The sequence below is a fragment of the Meriones unguiculatus genome, chromosome 10, assembly GCF_030254825.1.
Source record: "Meriones unguiculatus strain TT.TT164.6M chromosome 10, Bangor_MerUng_6.1, whole genome shotgun sequence".
In the NCBI taxonomy this organism is placed as follows: Eukaryota; Metazoa; Chordata; class Mammalia; order Rodentia; family Muridae; genus Meriones; species Meriones unguiculatus.
This window is the reverse complement of record NC_083358.1, coordinates 63,078,271-63,103,107: the sequence shown is the minus strand read 5'-3', so window position 1 is coordinate 63,103,107 and position 24,837 is coordinate 63,078,271. Positions and strand designations below refer to the sequence as shown.

The 24,837-nt window shown below is 39.6% G+C and overlaps 1 long non-coding RNA gene across 1 annotated transcript in view; it reads right to left on the bottom strand.

Moving 5' to 3' along the window:
* LOC132657039 (uncharacterized) overlaps positions 1 to 24,569 on the bottom strand; it is a 43,732-nt gene extending 19,163 nt beyond the window's left edge. Inside the window, exon 1 of the long non-coding RNA XR_009594880.1 lies at positions 24,050 to 24,569. This is a non-coding gene — a long non-coding RNA (uncharacterized LOC132657039). The remainder of the gene's footprint in view (positions 1 to 24,049) is intronic.
* Positions 24,570 to 24,837: the final 268 nt, after the last annotated feature.

The window sequence follows — 24,837 nt, the reverse complement described above, 5'->3', positions numbered from 1 at the left end:
AATTCAAATCTGGCATATGTGTGTGTGTGTGTGTGTGTGTGTGTGTGTGTGTGTGCATGTGTGTGGTGCATGCCTATCCCTTCCAAAGCCTGAGAAGAAAGAGTCTGTTCCACTGATCTGTCTGAGCTTCGACAGGAAAACTCCAGGTTTTCTCTCTCTTTACACTGTCTTCTCTGGTGCATGTCTGTGACATGATCGCCTAACAATAATAATTATTGTATATAGCTGTGGGCTACTGTGGGTTCTCTTAATATGTACATAAAACATGTAATGAAATAATATATAACGATAAGTCCTTATGTTAATTTTTCTCTTGTATGCACATGCCTATTGTGCTGAATTAAAGTCTCCCCAAATGACCTCATTTTGGCTTGATTAATTCTTTAAAGATCTATTTCCAAATAATGTCATATTTGGGGGCGTTGATCAGGCTTTCCTATTATTTTTTCCTCAGTCCAGGAAGACATTCATTCTATAGCGATGCTCCTGTTTCCAGAGACCTGCTTGCTAAATCAAGCCAGTGAAAAACATCATGAAGTTAGAGGAATGCAGCAACCAAGATGGCAGGAAAATATAAAATTTCTACATACTTTATTTTTAATTTATTTTTATTCAGTGCTGGTGATAAAACCCAGGTCATTATGCTTGCTGGGCAAACACTCTACCACTGAGGCACACCAGTAACCCTTAGACATTTAAAAAAATCCTAACATTTATTTACTCTCGCTCTCTGTCTCTATTTCTCTCTCTCTCTCTCTCTCTGTGTGTGTGTGTGTGTGTGTGTGTGTGTGTGTCTATGTTGGTATATGAATGCCATAGCAATCAAGTGGAGGTCAGTGGACAACTTGCAGGAGTTAGTTTTCTCCTTCTACCATGTTGGTTCCAGAGAACTCAGGTCATCATGTTTGACTTTAGGATCATTGTTGAGCCATCTTGCCACCCCGCTTTTGACATCTCTTAAACAGGATTCTGTTGCAGTTGGATTTGTTTTCCTTTTCCTCCTGATGAGTCTTAGGTGTTTTTAATATGCAACATTTGATGTGCAAGAGAACATGTGATAGGTTCATTCACATTATAAGCCATGATGATAAAATAATTCTAATCATCACCTGATGTGATGATTTCTACTTTCCTCAATTGCATCCTTTTCTCTTTGGGCAAAATATGGCTACAACTCTGAGTCTGCTGTCTTTTCTTATGTATTTGTTTTATATACTTGTATGCATGTATGATATCAGGTATATGGAATGTAAGCAGCTGTTACTCCTTATTTGTGGGTGATTTTTCCAAGAACCACAGTGAATGTTTGGAACTGTGGGTAGCTCTGTATTCTAAGTATACCTAGCTTTTTTTTCCAGATCTACGCATATCTATGATTAAGTTGAATTTATAAATTATGCACAGAGAGACAAATAACCAAACACAATAGAGCATTTATAACTACTACAGGACTACAAGAATATACTGTAATCATACTGGCAAAGTCACTGTTAAATTATTTTGGGGCCACTGTTAAGTAAAATGCTGTATTAGTCAAATATAATTAATTATGAGATACTATAGCAGTTGCTCTGACAAACAAGACAGTGTCTATGTGACTAAAGACAGATAGCACATTCCCTTGGATACTCCACTGGCAAAGGATAATTTATTTTGGGGGGATAGAAAGACTGAGTTGATATATGACTTTATTGCACTATTTAGAACAGCACATAATTTAGAAACATGAATTATTTTGAAATTTCTACTGAATATGTTTGAGCCATGATTGGTCACAAGCAACCCTGGAAAGTGAAATGACGGATAAACATTAAATTTGTAAGGTACATCTGCCTGTTTGTTATGCCTAGCTCTGTAAGTTTTTGAAGGATCAAAGTGCAGCATAATTATATATAACTTTTAAATATTTTTGAGATTATAATACTGGAGCACAGTTCTGTAACCTGATTTTGGTGATTTACCTTTTCTTTCAACATTAGGGTCCTATGATTTTTTGGCATACTAGCAGCTTTTCACTTTATCTCTTTGTGATTTTTGGTAGGGGGCATGTCTTAGTCATTCTCAGTGTTTGGCTTACCTATATTTTACAATTAATTTATTAAACTTCCCAAACATTTGACTTGGACTGTGAGTAAGTTTTATCTCTGAGATAAATTTTGAGAACTGTTTTCTTAACTATTAGATGATCCTATCCATTAACATAGTATATTCATCAATTAATTTAGGAGTTTAAATTATACTAGCTGTGCTATAGGTAGTTTCAGCCTAAATTAAGTTTTGTCTGGAAAGCATTATGTTTTGGTTTTTATTTTTGAGTACTGCTTTAAATAGCTATAACATTTTATGGTACTGTTTATTTTCCAAACTTCATAAGATTATCTCATCATCTTATGACATTTTCATTTTCATGGAGAAGCCACTAGTTAGTCTCACTGAGGTCACTTGAAGACTAACTTTTTTCTTATGATACATGGTATAATTATATTTGGCATATTTAATGTTTCATTGCTTAAAGTTTATTGCACTTCTTGAAAATGTGTCTGTCTTTCCACAGGTTTCAAGTATTTTTTTTTTTCGCATCATTATCTCAAATTATAATTCTGCTCTTTTCTTTCTCTTTTCTGGGCTTTAAGACATTTAGGTTAAAACTTTTAAAAAATTAATTTACTTATCCACTTTACATCCCTGTCATAATCCCCCCTTCTCCTCCCAGTCCCACGCTCCCTCTCCCTCCCCATCCTCCGGACTCCCTCCCCTATTGCTCAGAAAAGGGGATCCCCCTACCCACCCACCCCAGCTCATCAAGTTTCATGAGGACTGTGTTCCTCTTCTTCCCCTGTGTCCTGGTAAGGCAGTTCAGTCATGGAGAAGTGATCAAAAGACAGGCAGGAGAGTCCATGTCAGAGATATCCTCCCACCCCGTACCCCTTATAGCGAACCTACATGAAGCCTGAGCTGTCCATTGGCTACCTCTGTGGAGGGAACATGCATGGTTTTTGGTTTGTGCTTCAGACTCCACGGGGCCTCTGGGTCCTGGTTAGTTGGCTCTATTGGTCTTCTTGTGGAGTTCTTGTCTCCTCTAGGTCCTCTTATCCTTCCCCTCACTTTTCCACTAGTCTCCCTATGCTTTGCCCTATGTTAGGCTGTGAGTCTTGGCTTCTGTTTTGAACCCTTGTTGGGTGGAGCCTCTCAGAGGACGATTCTGATAGGCTTCTGTCTGCAAGCATACCGGAGTGTCATTATCAGTGAAAGAGGCTGCGGTGGGGTCTTGGGTCGGGCCAGGAATTGGTTGGACCTTCCCTCAATCTCTGCGCTATCCGTTCTAGGGACAGATCTTGGAGGCAGGTTAAGTTTTGTATCTAAGCTTTTGCGGGTGGGTCGGTGTTCTCCTAACACTAGAGTCTTGTCTATTGGAGGGACCTTACTGCATCACAAAGGCCCAAGCTACGTTAAAACATTTAATTGAAGTTCCTATGTTTCTTATTTTCTTTTCTGTTTTGCTTCTGCTCTCATTTCTTCTCTGTACTCTCTCCTAGATATTTTTTTAACCAATCAATTGATATTTCTGTCAACATATTGATACATCTTTTAATATATCTTTAACATGTCTATATTCAACATTATTAAGGATTTTTTAGTTATGTTTGTTTTGCAATAAAGTTTAGCCATGGAAAATAATAAAAATAATATTATGTAACTTTATAGATAATAATTAAATAATAGTATATAATAATAATTATTATTAGAGACAGGCAGGGTCTCACTATGTAACCCTGGATAGGCTAGAACTTGCTATGCAGACCAGGTTGCCCTTGAATTCATGGAGATCTTCCTGCTTCTGTGTCCCAGGTTGTTAAGTTTAAAAGAGAGCTCTGCCATCCCCTGGCCTAGTCAAGAACTTCTTAACTCGGTCTATAATATTTATTAGTTCCAGAACTTCCCAGTTGTGTGGTTTTTAGTTTTTTTCCCAAAATGTCATTAAATTACAAATGTACTATGTTCACGAATAGGATCATTTAGTAATGTATCTCAGAGATAAGAAAATGTGCTTCCTAAATTCCTTGTTCATATATCTGTGATCTGTTACTTCTTTTTTTTTTTTTTTTTGGAGTCTTTTTGTTTGTTTTCTTTTTTCTAAAACTTTTTTTTATTAATTACACTTTATTTACTTTGTATCCCCCCCTGTAGTTCCCTCCCTCCTCCCATCCTAATCCCTCCCTTCCTTCCCCTTTTTCACCCATGCCCCTCCCCAAATCCACTGGTAGGAGGGGTCTTCTTTTCCTTCCTTCTGATCCTAGTCTATTAGGTCTCATCAGGAGTGGCTGCATTGTCTTCCTCTGTGGCCTGGTAAGGCTGGAGAGGTTGTGGAGAAAGGGGAACCCTTCTCCACTGCTGGTGGGAATGTAAACTTGTACAACCACTCTGGAAATCAATCTGGTGCTTTCTCAGACAATTAGGAGTAGCACTTCCTCAAGATCCAGCTATACCACTTCTAGGCATATATCCAAAAGAGGCTCAAGTACACAATAAGGACATTTGCTCACCCTTGTCTGTGGCAGCTTTATTTGTAATAGCCAGAGGCTGGAAACAGCCCAGATGCCCCTCAGTGGAGGAATGGATACAGAAATTGTGGTATATCTACACAGTGGAATACTATTCAGCAATAAAAAAACAAGGAAATCATGAAATTTGCAGGTAAATGGTGGGAACTGTAAAAGAACATCCTGAGTGAGCTGTCCCTGGGATAGATGCAGAAAGATGCACAGGGTATATACTCACTCATATAGACATATAATATAGGATAAACCTACTAAAATCTGTCCACCTAAAGAAACTAATCAAGAGGGAGGACTCTGGCTAAAATGTTCAATTCCCATCCAGAAATGGAAAGAGGATGGACATCAGAAGGAGAAAACAGGGAATAAGTTAGGAGCCTGCCACAGAGGGCCTCTGAAAAGCTCTGCCCTGCAGACTATCAAAGCAGATGCTGAGACTTATGGCCAAACTTTGGGCAGAATGCAGGGAATCTTATGAAAGAAGTGGGAAACAGTAAGATCTGGAGAGGACAGAAGCCCCACAAAGAGAGCAACAGAACCAAAAAATCTTAGCACAGAGTCTTCCTTGAGACTGATATTCCAACCAAGGACCATGCATGGAGATAACCTGGAACCCACACACAGATGTAGCCCATGACAGTTCAGTGTCCAAGTGGGTTCCATAGTAATGGGAACAGGGACTGTCTCTGACATGAACTGATTGGCCTGCTCTTTCATCACTTCCCCCTGAAAGGATCTGCTACTTCTTTTAGACCCTGACAGATTTTATTGTTTGCTTATATCCTGATTATTTTTTTTTTTTTGCTGAGTTGGATCACAGCTTATGAAAATATTAAAGGCAATTTGGGACTTAGAGAAATGTCCTATTGCATCAAAAATTTTATTTTTACTCTTAACTTGTAGTTAAGGGGCATCTATCAACATTTGCTGTGATCCACACAGGGATCACACTTAAAACTAGTTTATTGTTTATTGTTATTCTAAAGCTTAGGGAAATTGCCAGTCACTACCTTTCAGGGGCTTCTGGCTGTGGGTCTCTCTCCATCTGGTATCATCAGCCTGTGAAAGGTTCTGCGCGGTTCTCAGCCTTTCAGCTTTTTGTTCTGGAAATATCAATCGCCCATCAGGGAAAGCCTATGAAAGTGTGTGGTTCCTCTGGTTCACTGACTTCTGAAGTCTGAATTCATTGTTATGTGCTTTCTTGTAGTTTCCATGAATTCACATATGTTGTCCAAAATATATCACCACAGTTATTGGTTGTTTTCAAGGCTTGTTCAAAATATCTAATCTATTATTAAAAATTGAACTTCCACATATTTTCAAAACTCAATGTGTTATTGTTTCAGAACATTTGATGTATGTATGTACAATTTCTGACTGATTATTTTTTGACAATCTCTTGTTCTTTGATTATATAGCATTTTCTCTTTTACTTATTTCATATTTTATAACTAGTATTTTTAGGACAGTAAGGCTTGGGAGGAGGCTAATTCTGTGATTTGCTTTTCTCATGTCTTCATTCATGCACACATAACAAAGTAGTTTTCACAGCCACAGTAAGGTTCTCGTGTAAACTTTTTGTTATGACTGTATGTTGTGTTGGAAATGTATGTGTTTGGTAGGAATCTTCGATGCTTCACTGGTACCACATTACAGAAAGAATTAGGTAGATGCTTAGGTAGATGTGGGAACAACCCCAATGTTGTTCATGTCTCCAGATGCAAAGGGAATGTGCATTTGAAAGTGAACTGAATGATAGCAGGTCTGTGAGATGATTCTCACGAGAAACCATTGTGTGTGCATGTGCGTGTGCATGCGTGTGCTTTCCTGTCTAGAATCCCGATGAAAACAGATCCTCTCTGATGGACTTCCATTCTAGCACACAGATGTTTCCAATACCTTTCCTTTGGCTTTTAACTCACAAGTAACCTCCTCTTTGGTCTCAAATTAATGGTGCTGCATCTCATGGACTCATTACTGGGTTATAACTATGAATACACATGTTAGATGTATCACATGAAGAAAAATACATTGAACATATCCAAGAACAAACAGAATTATAGATATATGAAAGTTACTAGATAAAGTAAGATAAAGACAGAATCACTAAAACTAGAACAATAAAGAACCAATGGGCGCACTGTCTAAAATATTCAAATTCATTTTTAAGATGGTTAAAATAAACATCTCCTGGACAGTTTTGATGCAAAGACTGACAGATTTGACCTTTGCTGCTACCCAACAAATAGCTTTATGGTCTACATTGAATTGAAATGAATAAGTGCCAATATATCCTGATATAATTTGATAATAACCAATTTCACATTTAAGTGTGATCTGTACTGAATTGGTTCACTTAGGCTTACATATTTTCAGGTGAATGTTTGGTACTGTCATTGTTCTTCATATTTTTTTTCAAAGATGCAATAATACCCTTGGCATGCATTAACAATAAGAGCCCTGGAGCAGAGGTTCCCTAATCACGGTAAATTGAAGGAGGTGGCATATAGAACCAGCTCCATAAATTAGAGAATCCAGAGGCTAAAATTAGCAGTGTGCACCAGTTAGAGGGGAAAAAGTTACCATCTGAACACTGTGAACTAAATGCTTCCTCTGCTAATCCATATTATACAATGATGAGAGAAATTGGGTGGAATAGAAGATTAATGAAAAAAATCAATGATAATTTCTGTCTTCCTACTAAATAAGAGTCTCCTTGTATCATCACGATTAGCATGTAATATAAATGGGAATAAGATCAGGTCTAGAGGGAGAAGTGTGAGATGGCACAGCTCAGTCTGTAGGTGAAGCCCAATGCTTAATTCCACAGCTACCTGCTTCTCGTGTGATCATATGCCAGATTTTCCATATCTACACTAGACATCAGTAAACACTTTCTATATATCAGGGGAAAAAAAGAGCCATGGAAATATATTTCTTCTTTAATTTCTACTATTCTTTTAAATGGCAGTTTGCAGAATGCATTTGGGTATATGGCTAATGACCCATGAGCAATAAGCAACTGTTTAAGTAAAATGCACTATGAAAAAGCTTTTACCAAACAGCATTTTAATATTTTAAATAGATTTTCCATTGCTGGCTCTTTGTAACTGGATTAGTTCTCTGATGTGTTCTGACAGAGCTGTGGTTAGGGATACTCCATTAACTTTGTCTGTCATCTTATTTTCCCTAGTACCCAGCAGAACACCCTTATATTTCATAATTTGTATTGCTATCAGTGCTGATTTGTAAATGTGCAAATTATAATTAACAACGGCCACTACTTCTATTAAATATTAAATCATTCTTGCAGCTTATACTTTCCACAGCAGATGGAGCCCTGCTGTATGCAAATCGACTTTCCTTACATTGTCAGCGATTTTGAACTTATATTTTAGCTTAAAGAACACATTTCTCTCCCCCCACCCCCAGTTTGCTTTATGTTTTCCATAGCATTTAGGTTAATATTTATTTACTGCAGATCCCTTTTCTACCAATAAGGATTTCATGGACTATTACATTCTAGTACTCTGGTTTTGTTTCCCTTCATTAATAGCTCCTTAATCATCTTGCTTGCCCCTAAGTACAAAAGCTTGTTGTCTGTCCTGATGCTGCGGTATGGCATTCACTCATATTTCAGTATGCACAGCAGAAGCAAAAATGTTAGTATACTACCGTAGGTTTTAATTTGAAATCCAATCTATGTTCACCCCTAGTAGAATAAGCAAAAGCATTTAAGGTTTTATATTGTGCTTTAAATATTCTATTAAATGTCATCAGCTGATTCAGGAAAATGTATTGCAAAAATATTAGAGATGTATAAACGTGTAAATGTAATAAATGCTTGGGACATGGAATGGAATGTAAAAGTCCAACATCTATCAGGTAACCATAAACCACTAAGAAACACGGATAGAAAGTAACATTCGTGTGATATATAGTATCTTAAGCACGGACTCTTATTTCTGGTATTTATTACAGTGCAGTTACATTAAAAAAAACACTAATCTAGAATTATTGCTATCTTTCCTAGCCGTGAATTCCTGAAGTATGAATATTTTGGTTGAGGAGTGAGGTCTGACTTTCTTAACAATGAAAGGATAGATGCAGTCTTTAAACCCTGCTGGAATCAGAAGGTTGAGTTTCCTTGACAGGCTTTTAATGGCAAGTTAAGACGGCTGGGGAAACTGCAGAACTCAAAGGCATTAACTGACAAATTAAGCAAAGAGTAATGAAAACTTGGATGTGTTAGAATCATCATTCATTGAACTGTAATTGCCTGAGCAGCACAAAATTAAATTGTAACAAGTAAGGGTCTTGACATTTCCCGCAATTTCTTTAAAAAAAGTTTGTACATGCCATGGGAGATAAACAGCAGTCACAAGAAATACTGGATGCGAGTCTTTTTAATTAATTAATTGTCTTCATTTAGTGGGAATCAGCCTTCTATAAGACACGCAAGGTTATTGTAATGGTGTGCTTTTTGGAGAGTTTAAAATGGAAAGATTTTGATTATGTAGTAGATGATACAATTATAGGTAGGAATATGGTCAAAGTATAAGCTCTTTTAGTTTAGGGAAACAACTAGAAATTATTGTTCTTTGTGTCTCTTTCTTCCCCTACACCCTAGATGAAGGAGAAGACAGAAAAAAAAAATACAAATTGTTATGAATGTCATTCCAGGATCTTTGCAGGTCTTATTTCTTTCCATGAAAAAGAATATATTCCCTTCCACCTCCATATAGGGATGCTCAAAAAGAACGGGATATCCGGTTTCCAGCAGGTGACTCACATGTACCAAATCTGAGCGGATGGGCAAAAGCTTCAGAAGTAAGTTTTATGCCCATTGAAAGTTATAGTACGGAACCCAGCAGAACAACCTAGGCAACTTTCCTTTGTGGGGTAGGGATTGTGAATTTCCCAGCAGATCGTGCTTCAGCTTTGGGTGGGAAGCTGTGATAAATGTTTGAGTGAGAAAATATGTGTGTGAGCTAGAGCATCTGCTTCTATTACTTAGTTTTCAAGAGGACATTGCAAGTCACGGAAATGAGTGGGCTTAACGCTGGAGAGGATCCAGAGGAAGCCAGATCTTCTTAAGAAGACAAAAGAATAACAGCTTGGAGAGAGCGCTGTGGGTGAGCCTGAGGGGGCGAGCACTCACCCCTTGGGCCCCATGGTCATCTCTGTTCATCTGGAGGCAGGCAGTCCCCCGTAGCAGCTTGAAGGCTCATTCAAGATTGTATTAAAATTTACCATTAAAATATTTCAAAATGAGGTGCCCTGCGGCAGCGTCTTTGCCTCTGATAATGGTGTATAATGGGGTTCCTGTGATTAGCAGAGCTCAATAGAGCAGAGTACGGAAAAGGAACCCTAACCTAGTACAGGACTCCAGATTTAAAGTTCAGGGAAGAGTCAGCTTATTGAGACTAAATCTTGGAGTCAAGGAATTCCATTAAAGGTTACTAAATTATCGACAGTTAGAAGGGGAGGGAGGAGCTCGGGTATTAGGCAAATGTCTGGATATTTTTGTAACTTGAAAAATGAGAATTTACACTCTGGTGCAATAGTGATGACCAGGCTTTGTGTGGATATACATAGGGACATCGATCAGAGTCACAGAAACAGCCTGGCTAGTTTCCATCCTCCCTTCATTGGGGTAAGAAAAAGATGGTCTTCTGGGGCGGATGGAGAGGATGAAGCTAGGAAGTCAGATGAAAGACCTAGCATGTGGTATTGTGCTTTGACTGTACATTTATCTGCAGTTACATACCTTATTCTCTGTTCATCCTCTCTTTGCTGGAGCCTGTGTCCAAACCAGAAATTCTTCCTGGTATTTACTCAGCACATCTGTTGGTTATGTTATACTTGGCTACTATGATGCTAAGTCCTTAGATGGACAGAGTGGAATTTAATTCTTTCGTCTCCATTTAACCGGATCCTCCTTCTGTAGATGATGATTTCGTGTCTTGGGAACCCAACCGCAACTGCCCTTCCCTAGCCTACCTGACCTTACCTGCCTTTCTCTTTGTGGCCTCATCAAAGCATGTAAGTTCTATGGCCTATGTCCTTAGTATTTTGTTAGATTTACTTAACCTTACCTGGTAAATTTAATTAAATAAAAGAATTGGCTGATAAAGGACTTTGAGTAATGTTTCCCTATTGATAGTAAATTTCCATTTGTATAGGTAAAGGGAGATTGCTGTAGAACCTGTGCTAAGACCAGGAAGGCAAGAGCATTCCTTGCTCCCTTTCTTGCCATCAGTTTAATGACTTTGTCTACAAAGAGCCTTGGTTGTTTGGTTAGCGTTTCAAGATTATATAAGGCCCTAGACCAATAATAACAAAACAAAACAAAACAAAAAAACCACAACACTGATATAAATTTTAGTCTTGTGTGCATAGTTACCAAAATAATTCTCTGTTAAGAGTAAGTGATCTACTTTCTCTTGGCGGGGCTACCTTGCCAGGCCACAGGGGAAGAGGATGTGCTCATTCTTGATGTGACTTAATATGCTGGGGTGTGTGGGTGGGAGTTCCCTTTCTCTGAGGAGTAGGGGAAACAGGGAGGGAGGGTAAGACTGGGAGGTCAAGTGGGAGAGGCTAGGACTAGGATGTAAAATGAATTGATCACCTTCCCCTGAAGGGGGAGCAGCCTGACCAGACCACAGAGGAAGACTATGAAAGACAGTCCTGATGAGACCTGATAGGCTAGGGTTGGATGGAAGTGGAGGGGTTCTCCACTATCAGTGGACTGGGGAAGGGGTATGAGAGGAGAGGAGTGAGGAAGGGTGTGATTGAGAGGGGTCGAGGTTAGAACTACAGCTGGGATACAGAGTGAATAAATTGTAATAAATGAAAAAATTATATTAAAAAATTAAGTCATCTGCAGCCCCAGGCAAACTAGTATTGGGGGGCAATAGAAAGTCTAGGTAAATTGTCCTTTGAACGATGTAGCATTAGAAAGAAACATGTACTTCCCAGATTTCTGTTGCCATATTTAATTTAATTTTTTATAGAGTCTGCTTAAAATTATTTATTTATTTACTTATTTATTGTGTGTGTGTATGTGTCTGTGTGTTTGTCTGTGTCTGTCTGTCTGTCTCTCTCTCTGTGTGTCTGTGTCTGTGTAAATGTATGTTGTATGTGTATGTGTATGTATATGAGTCAAAGGACCACTTACAGGGTTCAATTCTTTCTTTCTACTCTGTGTGTCCCAGGGCTTGAACATCAGGCATCTTTACTTGCTGATCTCTCCAGCCCTAGAGTCTGATTTTGAAGGACTTCACTGTATTTGTTACAGGTGATTATGTTCCATAGAAAATTTGATTTAAGATGCTCCACGAAAGAGGCTCTTCCTGATGGGTAGACTGTGAAAGGAAGAGCACATGGCCCAATACATTCACAGAATGCTACTGACACTGCCTAAACTTCAAAGATTTGTAATGTCTATTAGTGTGTTGGAGGCTCTAAGAAGTCCTGTAGGGGAAAAGTCTGCTTAAGTTTGTTTAATTCAACATCTCCTAAATGTGTAATTCTTTTGCTCACAACATTCTGGGGACCTAGTTTCCCAATTAGCGTAATCATGGAGGATGAGAAGGGTGGTGCATGCTGCTATAGACATCTGCTTGTGCTCTAATTACTTCAGTAGAAGGGAAAGGAGACCAGTTGTATTGCAAGCTACCGTAGGCAGCAGCAGGAAACACACCCATGTTGTTCACTCTCAGTTGCTCATCAAGAATTTACTAAACATCAACAATGTAAACAAGATGAAATTAGGCATCGGAAAGCACTCCTCAATGAGATGCAAGCTCAGATGAGGAGATGGTTCAACCAGTACAGTGGGGCTGAGTTCAATACCTAGAACTCATGTAAAAATTCCCGGCATAGTGGTGTGTGCCTGTGAGCTAGGGAAGCATAGACATGTGGATTCCTGGGATTGCTGGCCAGTTAACCAAGCCTAACCAAGTCCAAGATCAATGAGGAATCTTATTTCAAAATACAATGTGGTTGGCTCTGTCTTCAGTGTGCTTTCTGTTTTAATCTTTGTAGCAGCTCTCTTAATAGAATGACTTCATTTCACAGATGAGAAACTGCGGAATGTAATTATAAATTTAAGTTACACACTCTTAAGAAATTTCAGTGAGATAGATCTGTACGGTGGTCAAGAACTTAGAATTCGTTCATTTGTTCTTCATGCAGTCACTCAATTCATTCAGGGGCTATTGTTAAGCACCTGGTAGGTGCCATGTAGTCTATGTTCTGGGCACACAGGGCTTGAAGTTAATGGACTGTCTGGAGTATCAGTTCAGTTGAGGACAATGGACATGGTACATCTAGAGCCTTACAGAATTTTAGAGAAAGATAAGCTATGCTACAGGAAGGATCTAGAATGCCTGTCAGACTACTGAGCTGTGGCAAAGGGCCGTGGAATGAAGCATGTAGCTGTTTGGAAAGGGTTTGATGATGACACTCAAGCAAAGCTTGTGGGGCAATAAGCAAGCTGGCCTTGTGGATGGTAGGAAGACGCACATTCTTGTCAGAAGCACAGATTGGACAAATGTCCTCTGGTCCATCATGGAGCATCTGTTAGAGAAACAGTGTGTCCACTAGTGTTGAAGCAAACTTTAGTGACCAAAAGGGTAAGAATTTATTAGAGAGGATCAATGTGTGGACTCTGTTTACCAGCCAGGGCCCTGGTTTATTTGCTCCATGGAACAGGAGGCATGGAAGGGCTGTGAGCAGATGAGTAGTATGAGGTGATGTTTGTTTTAGAAGGATTATTCTGGCCATTTTGTTGAGAATACACATTAGAGGAGGAAGCAGGGAAATAAAAAACTGCTCACTTCAGGTACTGATCAAAAAGCATTAGACCATGCTTCTAAATTTCATTGGGTGTACATTAAACTTGGTTAGTTCATTTTCCATATAGCAAAATGAGTGTGTTGGGGAGGCCTTTTTGAACACCTATTTGTCTTGGCCAAATTTCTTTCCAGCATCTTGAAGTCATTTATTAGGTCATGTTGGTGCTATAGTCAAAATGAGCTTTTCTATAATATTGACATAAATCCTGGAATTCTAATAGAAAATTGTATTAAACAGGACTTGTATGGGGTAAGTGGTATGCTCTACCTTCCTTTCAAAACCAGTAGAGTCCTTAATTCATTAACCAAGGAGTCCTTTGAAGCATTACATGTCCAGTTTCCACTTAAGGGGAGAACATAGGTGAAGAGGAGACTTCCATTAGAGATGGCATAATAATGAATTCGGATGAGGAATATGATCTTTTGCAAGGCTTAGGAACCTGACACAGAAGTGTTCGTTTTATCCATTGATACTATTATTTCCAATTTCCAGCCCCAAGCCTCATAGGACAACCTGGTTGAGGGATTTGATGCTGTCGTTCTGTAAATTGTATACTTGCATTATTAGCTCATTTATGGATACTCAAGTAACTTTATGGGCCATGCTTAGGTTAATGATGAGCAGAAACACCATTACAATGGAGTATGATTAGGTAATTCACTGGTGACATGCATTATTGATATTTGAAAAGTAGCATCAACTTTTGTGGGTTTTGTCCATCCATTTGTTAAGATTCTTTTTTTTTTTTATTTAAAAAACTTGGTTTTAATTAAATACATTAATTTAATAATTATTTTTTAGGCAAAAGTTAAGAACAAATGCAGACATCCTAGAAGTAAACATGAATCTATATTTTATTAACTCTTCAGCAGGAGAAAAGTTTTACGTTTTTGTTGTTTGTTTAAGAAAAAGTCTCACTGAATATGGTAGATTGGCCTGAAACTCAACCCAGTCATCTTGCCTCAGCTTTATGAGCACATTAGTTTTGTTATTTTAGTTCACTAACTTACTCAAATCTCCCTACAAGTAAGCAAGCAAACAAAAAGCATCCATTTGATGTAATTTGGCAATTTTGAATTATATATCCATATAAAGAATTAATTTTACATATTTTTAAATGTATTCTTCTCTCATATAAAGCATCCTGACCATAGCCTCCCTTCCCTCTCCTCCAGATCTACTCCCGACTCTTTCTCACTGCCTTTTTCCAATAAAGAGCAGGTCTCTCAGGGCCATTAGCCGAATAAGCCACCACAAGCTACAATAAGATGAGGTACAAACCCTCACACTAAGGCTGGAAAAGGCAGCCCAGCATGAGAAAAGGGGTCCCACGAGAAGATGGATTAGAGACATCCCCTGCTCCCAAACTAATGATTTTCACACAAACACAAAGCTACACAAACATAACTTATATGCAGAGTATCTACCTCAGACTCATGCATGTTCTCTGACTGTTTGGATAGAACCAAACATGACTGGCAGAAAAAAAGTAAAATGTTTCCTATTGATTTGCTGCTGTACTCACAGATTGGTGGTCAGTCCAGTTTCCTAAGAGAGGCTTCATGCAGCAAACAATAGAAGCAGATGCAGAGACCCACAGCTAATTTAATGGATTCTAAAAAATTATTTTGTAGTGGAATCTGAATAAATTTATGAAATTTATATTGGCTCCAACTTTGGACGATAGTAAATAGTGAATTAAGTAACGGATTTTCACTTTTGCACATGAGGTCTCTGGATATATATATAGTGAACTTACTCTCCATCATTCTCAGCAAATGATGCAAGTCCCTTTAAAACACCAGGTGACATATTCCAGAAGGCTTTCTGTTGTCAGACATGACTGCCTTGTTCTTTCTAAAGCTAATGCTGTTACTCTGAAATTTCAAGTGTTCTGTGTAGCCAAGCTCCTGAGATGAAATAGAGATTGCAGCATTTACTGAAAGATGAATCATGATTCCATCATTTACTCAAGGCTTCTGGGTAGGGGGAGTGGAAGTATAGCCAAGAGGAGATTGCTCAAAAATGATTATATTAAATCTGAAGGGTTCTTCCCTGGCATATTTAACTGATCAATTGACCAATACCGTCATGGGGAACATGATCAGAAAAGAAATATCAATTGCCTGTTAGGAATATTTAGGTTTGCAGAGTGGAAAGTGAGCCAAAGGGACATGTACAGCAGTTCCTTATTTTGCGGCTGTAGTTAAGCAAGGCACTAGAAATGTGTGATTCTACATTATGTACATGAGTGCTTACCTGAAATCCAGCATCATTTGAAGGCAGTGGTTAAAAGGGTATGAATGTTAGTATTCTGTTGCCATCTTCGCCACCACAAATCTACAGCCCACTATTTTCCTACCATACATTTCCTAATGATTCTTCTGTTGATAGAAAGCCCCAGTCATTTTTTATTAATGGATGCTGTGACTTCTCTCCACTTTCTTTCCATTGGCACAGCATTTACTGATTAAGGATTCTGGGTGAGTCAGAATATTCCTTGCATAATGCTTGGTTACTTGGAATGGGGACCAGCTCTTCCTTTGTGATAAAGAACAGTGTATATAAACAAGGGTAGGAGACTTTCTTGATGTTCAAGGTCTTTGCTCTCTGAGTTGAGGACTATAAATTTCATGGCCCACATTCTGGAGGCTGAACTTCCCCTGAAGTCAACAGAGGTTTTGTCAACAAAGATAAATAAATAACAGCAAGAAAACGCCCTATTATTATTTATTACTATTTCTTTTTGACTGCCCTGAAGATAATTTGGTGCATAAAGTATTGAAGAAGTCTCAAGTTTTTCTCGTGATTCATTTTCATGCAAATGTTTATCACATTTCTGGCTATTGTTTTGCTCTATCATATATATTTCCGTCTTGCATGGGTAAATCAACATCTTCATCCATATTGCACGTTCAGCGGCTGTAAATTCAGCCTGTATTCTCATTAAATGTTACGAATATGTGATTTTCATTTATGATTTTAGTGGGTGTTTCTGCGATTTTCCACTGCAGCATCTGGCCAGGAAATAGTGTCTGTGAATTAGAATTACTACAACTAATTTTATTTTTCTTTTGTAGACCCACTTCTGTAATTTCCTCCTAGCAAACAGGAGGTAATTTGGATTTCTTTCTCTCTTTAATTCTCAGAGACTCCTGAGCAGATTCTAGGTTTGATTTTGCATACGCTGGTATCTATGGTTTAGAGACAGATGGAAGCAAATTCTGAGTCCTCCCTCCTTCCACACCCACACCCAAGCTATGTGGCGAGTACAAGGGTCTCCTAAGAGACTGTTCAGTACATTTGGCTTCTCTGGCTGCTGCTGTCAGAACAATCTTATAAAGATGCAGCTATTATTCTATGGCTCCCTGCTTGAAATGCTCCATATTGTTCTTGGGATAAAGATCAAATTCCTGAGTGTAGCTTATGGAGCTTTGCTTATTCCGGCCTCCATGTGCTTCTCCAGACCCTCACTTCACCCTTTTCGCTGTTTCTTGTGCTCACACTAGGGAACTGGCTTTGAGGTTGCCAGTCACCACTTTGTTTCCCCTCCAGGCCTTTGCACAGACCCCTTCCTTGGCTTAGATCTCTACTCCACTCTCTATGCTCTGAATATTTTTCTGCTCACCCTTGATCTCTCTGGAGACCCTTCTTACTCCCACAAATGGACTCTACATCCCCAACCTGCCTGACCTTCAGCTTTAGAAATAGCCATCATGCCTGTAATGTTTCCTTACTGCCCATTTCCCCCACAAGACTGCTATCTGTAGAAGTAGGTGGCTTTTGTGCATTTACTGTTCTGTTTCCAATATCTTACACCAAATCACTACTCGAGCACATCACAGCTATATGATATGATAATGCTGACAACTCCCCATTCCTCCCGGTTCAACCACTGTCCTCAGCTGCTCCTTTTTTATCTCCTGTCATTGGATGCATTTCCATCTCTTTCAAGGACCCGGTAGGATCCTCTTCCTTTAAGGCTGCACAGATATTTGTCTTAGATTTGGGAGTTTCTCTCTGAAGTTCATTTCCCTTAAAATCTCATGCCTTCCCTGAAGGTCAGACACACCTTTTTGTAACTGGGATGACTATTAGTAGAGGATATGGGAGCTGAATCTGGAGGACATCCCCCCAGGAAATCGGAAATTAGATGGGTTTCTAAATCCTGGCAAATTGTCTTCATATCTTGGCTATAATCTCTGTCCATCACAAGATGGGTGTGTGAGACCGGATTAGCAGCTTCTCTATAAATCTGGGACCTTTTTGAGCACTTTGTATCATGTTATCCTACTCTCCTAGATTATGAGAGAGAGAGAGAGAGAGAGAGAGAGAGAGAGAGAGAGAGAGAGAGAGAGAGAACAAATGGAAATTCAGACTACTTTCCTATAATGCAGGTGAGACTTTTTTAATCAGGAAAGGGCTGAGGACTACTGTTTCCATTTTAGCATCTGCTGCTCCCCCTTCTCTGTGATTCCCAACAGTCCCAGCAGCTAGCTGTAGCTTCAAAGAAAGCATAACAGCCATCTGACTGAGACAGTGATTCTCTCAGGGATGAGTGTTAAGCAAGGACCGTGTTTGTCCATAGTGTAAGGTTAGGACAACTGCGATGCGAGAAGGAGCGGATGGAATGAGACGGTATGCCGTCTGACGATAGTGTGTATATATTTACACAACAGTCATAATGCTGAAGAGAGTTTAATGGATGGTAAGTGTGAAGGATTTAGGATTATATTGGTTTCAGTTCCTGATCCACCATGTTTGAGATAGATAGAACTTGAGGTCTGTTTATGCAGTAGAGACTATCAATTACACAGTAACCTGGTGTTCCCACTATACTTCACAGAGCAAAGGACCTGTCAGTTAATTAGCCCTAGCTAAACAGGGGTTTTTGACTTGAGGTAGCTTTTCTGGTGGGAAAAGTAAGAAGGTACATACTTAGAAACCTGCCAGGTAAGGTCCTAAGGTCTCCTAGAATCCCTATTTGCAGTAGGACAGGGCATCAGCAAGCCACAGTAAGGAAAGAAGAGAAAATTGTCTTGGTTACCACAATGTTTGAGAGTCTAGTCATCTCTGGGTACTCTTCTGTGTTACATGAGTCAGTACACTTACCTCTGTGCTTGATCAGATATGCCTAAACTATGCTAATTTCATATCAGAGAAGTAGGATTAGCTGAAAGCATAATGTCCATCTATTGCGTGACTTTTCCTTGGGAGATGTGAGCAAATATCCTAACTAGGGCACTAACAATCACCTCATAAACAACCTTCCTCATGTCTAGTTTGGCGAACCCCTCAGTTTCTTGGGGTTACAGAACAACATGGTTGAAAAGTCACTTTGAAGGGTTAGTTACAGAAGCAGGAGTGATGAAAAGGCAGTTGGATCACTGTTAGAAAATGTCTAGCCCAGTCTGGGTGACTGCCCAGGGGAGCTGCATGCCCGCTGGCCTCTGCATGAGCCACAGGCGCTGGACTGTTCGCAGGGTTACCATTGTTTACACGACCTTGGGATGGGACTTGGTGAATCTGAAAGTCTCCAGAGCTTCTTTTAAGTTCTGTTGACTTCCCGAGTCTTGAGGAGCCTCCCTCCAGGAAGAATGGTTAGTTCATAGGCATGGCTGGACAGCACCAACTTCAAAGAGATTAGCTGTCATCCACACCCAATGAAAACTGTATTGTTTTATAGGAGATATCCAGAGAGGAAAAACTAAAAAAAAAAAAATGGCAACTTACAAATTCTAAATGCTGAGTCCTTAACGAACTATCGTTTTCTCTTACCTTCTCTTAGATTTAACTTCATGTCTACAGAATTTTTATTGCTTTGGAGATTTAAAACCGTATCAGGTATAAATACTTAATTATGCCCACTTTGTCCCATTGGCAGAGTGTAAAGCTGGCATACTATTTCTAAGTGGCCAGTTTTCATAAGTATACAAAATTTTGTTTTTATTCCATCGCTTACGGGTTCCACCTGTGGCATTCTACCCTATGGAAACAAAACTGGGTGTGAGCGGTGCTGTACTCTTAAGAATGCCTATGGTACCTTCGTTTGTAAAGGTGAAGGGTGAAATGAGTTACGGAATGTCCACACTAGAGGTGTCATGCATTCTTTTGTACAATTTTCAGTAAGGTTTTAGGGAGCTTTGGTAGCATAAGGAACATCCCCTGCTACTCACTGGAAGATAGAGGTTCACAGAAACACAGATATAATATGATTCTTAATTGTGTAGCACGTGCACACCCTCACAAAGTATAGGTACGTTTGTAACTGTAGTACAGCAAAATCACCTCAAATAGCTTTTCCCTTGGCAATAGAATCACTGGAGTAGAACAAACACAACCATTAACTGTCATCTCTCACCCCCACTACCTCATGCCACGTGCCACATCCCGGCAGTTTTCTGAAACTGACTTGAGTTCCGTAAGTTTTTGTTGCTGGGAGAAAACAACCATTATGGTTCAGTCTTTCCAGTTAGGGATTTTTTTTGGTTAGAAGTGATTATTTAGTCAAGGGCCAAGCCATTTCCTGAGTGACATTATCTTAGCCTCTAGAAAGGTAATTAGGATCATAGTATTTAAGGTGCACACCATGATCCTTTGGTGTGCAAATATTTAGTGAGCCGATTAACAGCATTAAAGTAATTAACAGATCTATCTCTTGAGTTACTTTTCTGTTATATTTGATGAAAACATTTACAGTGTATTCTTTTTAGCACATTTCAAGCACACAATCTGATCATCTCTCTAGTCCCCGTGTTTTACTTTAGGTCTCCAGAACTTATTTATCCTTTAGGGTGAATTGAAGTTTTATAGTCTTTGACAAACATCCCCCCGCCATCTCACCATTGTGGCTTTAATGTCTGCTGTAGAGGCAGGCAAATAACTGCATTTGTTACAGCAAAAAGAGAAGCGGAGGCCTTTAGATAATGGTTGGATGGGAGAAAGGCATCTTCCCTGGACACCAGTATGTCGTCACGTGGTCCAGATATCACAATCAGCAGCCGCATAGTTGGAGATTTTGTGGCCACAGCAGAAGCCAAATAATGAACATACAGAAGGCACAACAGGGAGGTGGAGTGAGACCTTGTGTCTAATGATATTTGTAGCTTATTTGTGCAGATGGGCAGATAAATGGGCCATCTGAGGTCTGCCTTCATTCTGGGGTGATTTTTACATGATGCAAACTATTTAAGGTAGACAACATTGAGGCTGTTATCATGCGAAAGCAAAACAAATCAAACAAATGAACTGGTCTGAAATATTTTTTTGTGAATTGCAGTATTTTAAAAAGTTGTTGTATCATGGAGACACATTTCTTTCATAATTAGAGGATATTATTTATTTTAAAAAATCACCATTAACCAAAAATTGCCAAAGATCCTTTAAGCCACAGTGTCTTCCCTTGTTGCCATCCTGCTTCTCCCCTACTTCCTTCAAGCCTCATCCTGAAATTCCCACAAGAGACAGAGAAGCCAACAAAATGTCAGAATTTTGTCACTCCATTAATTAGGAGACTCGAATTGGGTGAGGCACAACCTCCATTCTGTGAAATTGATTGGCAAGTGACTGGCAGAGCCACCCTGTAGCTAACAGGGCAGTGACAGAGATGGGATTGATTAGTGTTTGTCATTATGTGACTCATTCTCACGGCATGGACTCATGGGAGGATTCACAGAGACACCGACTCTCTCAGTGATGAAAGAAGCCGCGTCAACAGGACCCTTGGTAGTCAGGCAGCGTGGGCTAGCAAAGGAAGTACGTGGGAAACGCAGATCCTCAAAGTTATAAATAAATGTAAACATGGTACTAAAATTGTTTAGAAAATGTGATGGAGAGAGAGAGGAGGATGAGCATGTCCAAAAAGACACCTTCTGAGGCAGGATATTCTCAGACAAATGGTTAACGGCAAGAGAGAAGGAACTTCAAATTCTACTGAGATAGTGATTCTGAATGGAGCAGAAGCAGAAAAAAGAGGCCTGTGGCCAAAGCACCTTTAAGCTGCCATATACAGCAATGGCTAACACTTCCTGTAGAAGAACGATGCTGAGTGCAGGAACACTACTGTTCCACAGCACATTTCTCTCTCAACCTAGACTATAGTTGCCTCAGGGGTTGAGGTAGCTAGATTTGAAGTGTTAGGCCACTCACATCTTTGCTTTTTTACTTTCTCTTACATAAAAGGGATGAGAGTTGGATCAGGGTCTCTTTAAAATGCAGCCAGTCAGCCATCACATTGTTCAGGTCTACATTGGTCCATCTATCTGCCCATCTGGACACATCAGCCAAGGAAGAACTGGTGCCTTGATTCCTTGCTGGTGGGAAGGCATCTTCCCAGAGTGCCTCTTAGGGAAACAGGGCCTTTGAAATGCGTCTGCTCTTCCTACAGCTGCTCTGCAGAGGGATAAAAACCTGGTTTTTAAAGAAGCAAATGGTCTTTTTTTTTTTTTAAACAAAATTAACTCACAGCTGCAAGCAGCACAATGAAAGCACATTTAAAAATAATCGGATGCTTTTAGGGCCTCCTCCTGCTGCCAGAACAGCTCCAGTCCCAGCTTCTGTGGGTTGGGATTCAAGGCTGCAGCCTCAGGCTCCAAAATGTCCAGGGACAAATTAGCACCTAGAGTTGTGGCAGCAGAAGAGAGGTGAGCAGTTCTGTGATCTGGGGGATCCCAAAGGCTGTGGCTGTTGATTTGTTCTTTTCTAATCAGGGTGCATCACGTATTCCTGAAAGGCTTTTGGCAGCTGATAGGTTGCTTCTAAATTGTCATTTTATTAAACACATTTAAAAAATGTCCAGTGATCGATCTTTTTAGGCTCCACTAAATCAACTGATCTGTATTGCAGAAAGGTAATAAAATGGGGGTCCATTTGAGTTGCTCCCAGTGCATGAGGTGGTGAAGTCCTGGACCTGTGTTAGTCTCTGAATTTCCACCAATAGAGCAAATGTTGGTTCTTTGAGGAAGATCCAACACATGGTGAGAATTGGTTACATTATTCTGCTCTACCAGGAGGTATCTGCATGTGAACTCCTGCTTGTGGGGTCAGATTTCTGAACCAGCCTTAAAAGCCAGTGCCTAAATGACCTGAGCATCTTGGGACAGGCCTAATCCAATACATGTCATCTAAAGATTAAAAATTCTTCATGACGCATAGCCAAAGGCCAAGCATAATGTTGTTCACTGAGCAGGAGTAGGGACCTCAGACAAATTTCTGAGCAAAAAACATGACCCAAGCAAAGCCCTTTACCTCCCAGGTTTGTTTCCTGTACAGTAGAAATAATGACCCCTACAAGACCTACTGTCACAAGGACCAACTCAAAGAGCGTGAATGTGGCAGTGGTGATGTCTGCTCATCCTAGGAGTTTAGTCTGCAAAATGTTTATCGAGCACCAACTATGTTTAAATACGTGTTTTTTTTTTAATTTTTATTTTAAATCTTGGATCAGCTCCCAACTTTCAGAAGGATAAATAGATCTGAGGCTTTCAAAAGATCAGAAAAAAACAAAAAAACAAAACAAACAAACAAAACACAGATACAGGACAAATCAAAAGTGATGCCTGAGAGAAAAAGAAGAGATTATTTTGCTCCAAATCTGAAAACATCGCTGTGCTTGCAAAAGTTTGTGTATCTTAATACTTAAAATTTTGCCACTTAACAGACATTAGAGGAAACTAAACAAAAGTGAAGTCAGTCTAACCTCTTATAGTTGTTATTCCCTCTGTCAAACTCCCAGCCACATCTGGGCTCTTCTAAGTAATGATGATGATCTGGGAAGATAGTTCAGTAGTTAGAATGCTTGTCTAAAAGCATGTCTAAGACCTCAGGTTCAACCTCAGCACCACAAAATAGTAATAATGACAATGCAATCACAGACTGACGGACAGAATCGCATGATACTACTAAAGCTGCAATGTGTCCTTTAATCTGATAATTTCACCAATAATAAAATTATAATAATGTATAACTCTACTCAGCTCTGTATGCATGATTACTAGTTAACACTTCCATACTCATAAACCTTCATGTCAATATTTTTGTCTCATTTCACAAATGGGGAAACTGAGGCACAACAATATAATATGGCTAATTCAAGGTCACGTGTTTTATATTAGAAGTTGTTTCTAGCTAGGCAATTGGTTTGGAGTCTTCAGTTACTGTGCAAGCATTTTAATTTTCTGTATTTTTAATTGTGTGTGTGTGTGCATGTGTCTGTTCTGGGGTGTCGGTATGTGCAACCATAAGTACATTCCTGCCTCGGAATCCACAAGAGGGAATTGGAGCTTCTGGAGCTGGAGTTACAGGTACTTGTGAACTGCTCAATGGATGATGAAAGCCAAACTTGCCCTCAGCATATTTCCAGCCCCCACAATCATTTTCTTAATTACAAATAAAGTGTGTTATCATTAAATAGCATTGAAACCCATTTTGCCACCTTAACCACCAAAAAATCTAGGCTGTATAGTACAATTTGAAACATACACTTACTTTATCGTTCACAGTTTTTTTCTTTGAAGGAAGTAGACTTGGGAACTTAATATGTTCCCCAGCAAGCATATACATGCTGGTTTCTTTGTAGACTGCAGGAGAGACTATCATGTCATGACAGCCCATCATGAATCGTAAATTCTTACCTGAGAATGTACCTGTTACGTATGGATACCATCTGCAGCGTAACTTCAAGAGAGTAATCAGAATTTCTCCTTGTTAAACATCCAGTCCTGTTTTATGTAAGCTTGAGGGATAATGATACGCATCACATAAAAACCAAAATTGCAGAGAAGGAGGCTCGAGGAAAACATGCCAGTGTGAACTGTGGGCAGCCTACACTGCACTCGGTTCCGTAAGGGCTTCCAAACCCAGGTCTGCTAACCAAGTCCCGTCCTTTCCTTCAGAGGGCGGGGTGCTCCTCCTGTTGCAACGGCTCTTACTTCATCTTCCCCTCTAGGGTCTTCCCTTCCTTACTGCTTTATGCAGATTTTTCAGGTGCCCCTCATGAAACAGAAAGGCATCCCCAGAACGTTTCTGCTTGGCACACCTGAAAACTGTCAACAAAATCAGAGCTTTCTGAGATAACATGTACATAAAGCCCTTCATAAATGCCCATGTCTATTTGACAAGACTTATCTTCCTGGATGTAGTTCCCTCCTGGCTTTGTTCTTCTGAGTCTGTGGAAGGCTGTGCTCCTGTCCACTAGGATAAATCCAGTAACCTCCTTCAGACTGAACTGAACATTACCAGAGTCTTTCTACCAACCTTCTCCTTATTTGGTTAGATTCAATCTCTCCACTGTGTACTTCCGTAACCCTCTCTACAAACAGCAGTATACCGCATGGTAGTCCACGGCATGTCAACAGTCCTTGTCATATTGAGGGCAGGTGACAACGCTGTAATGCAGGGCTGTAACATCATCCAAATGCTT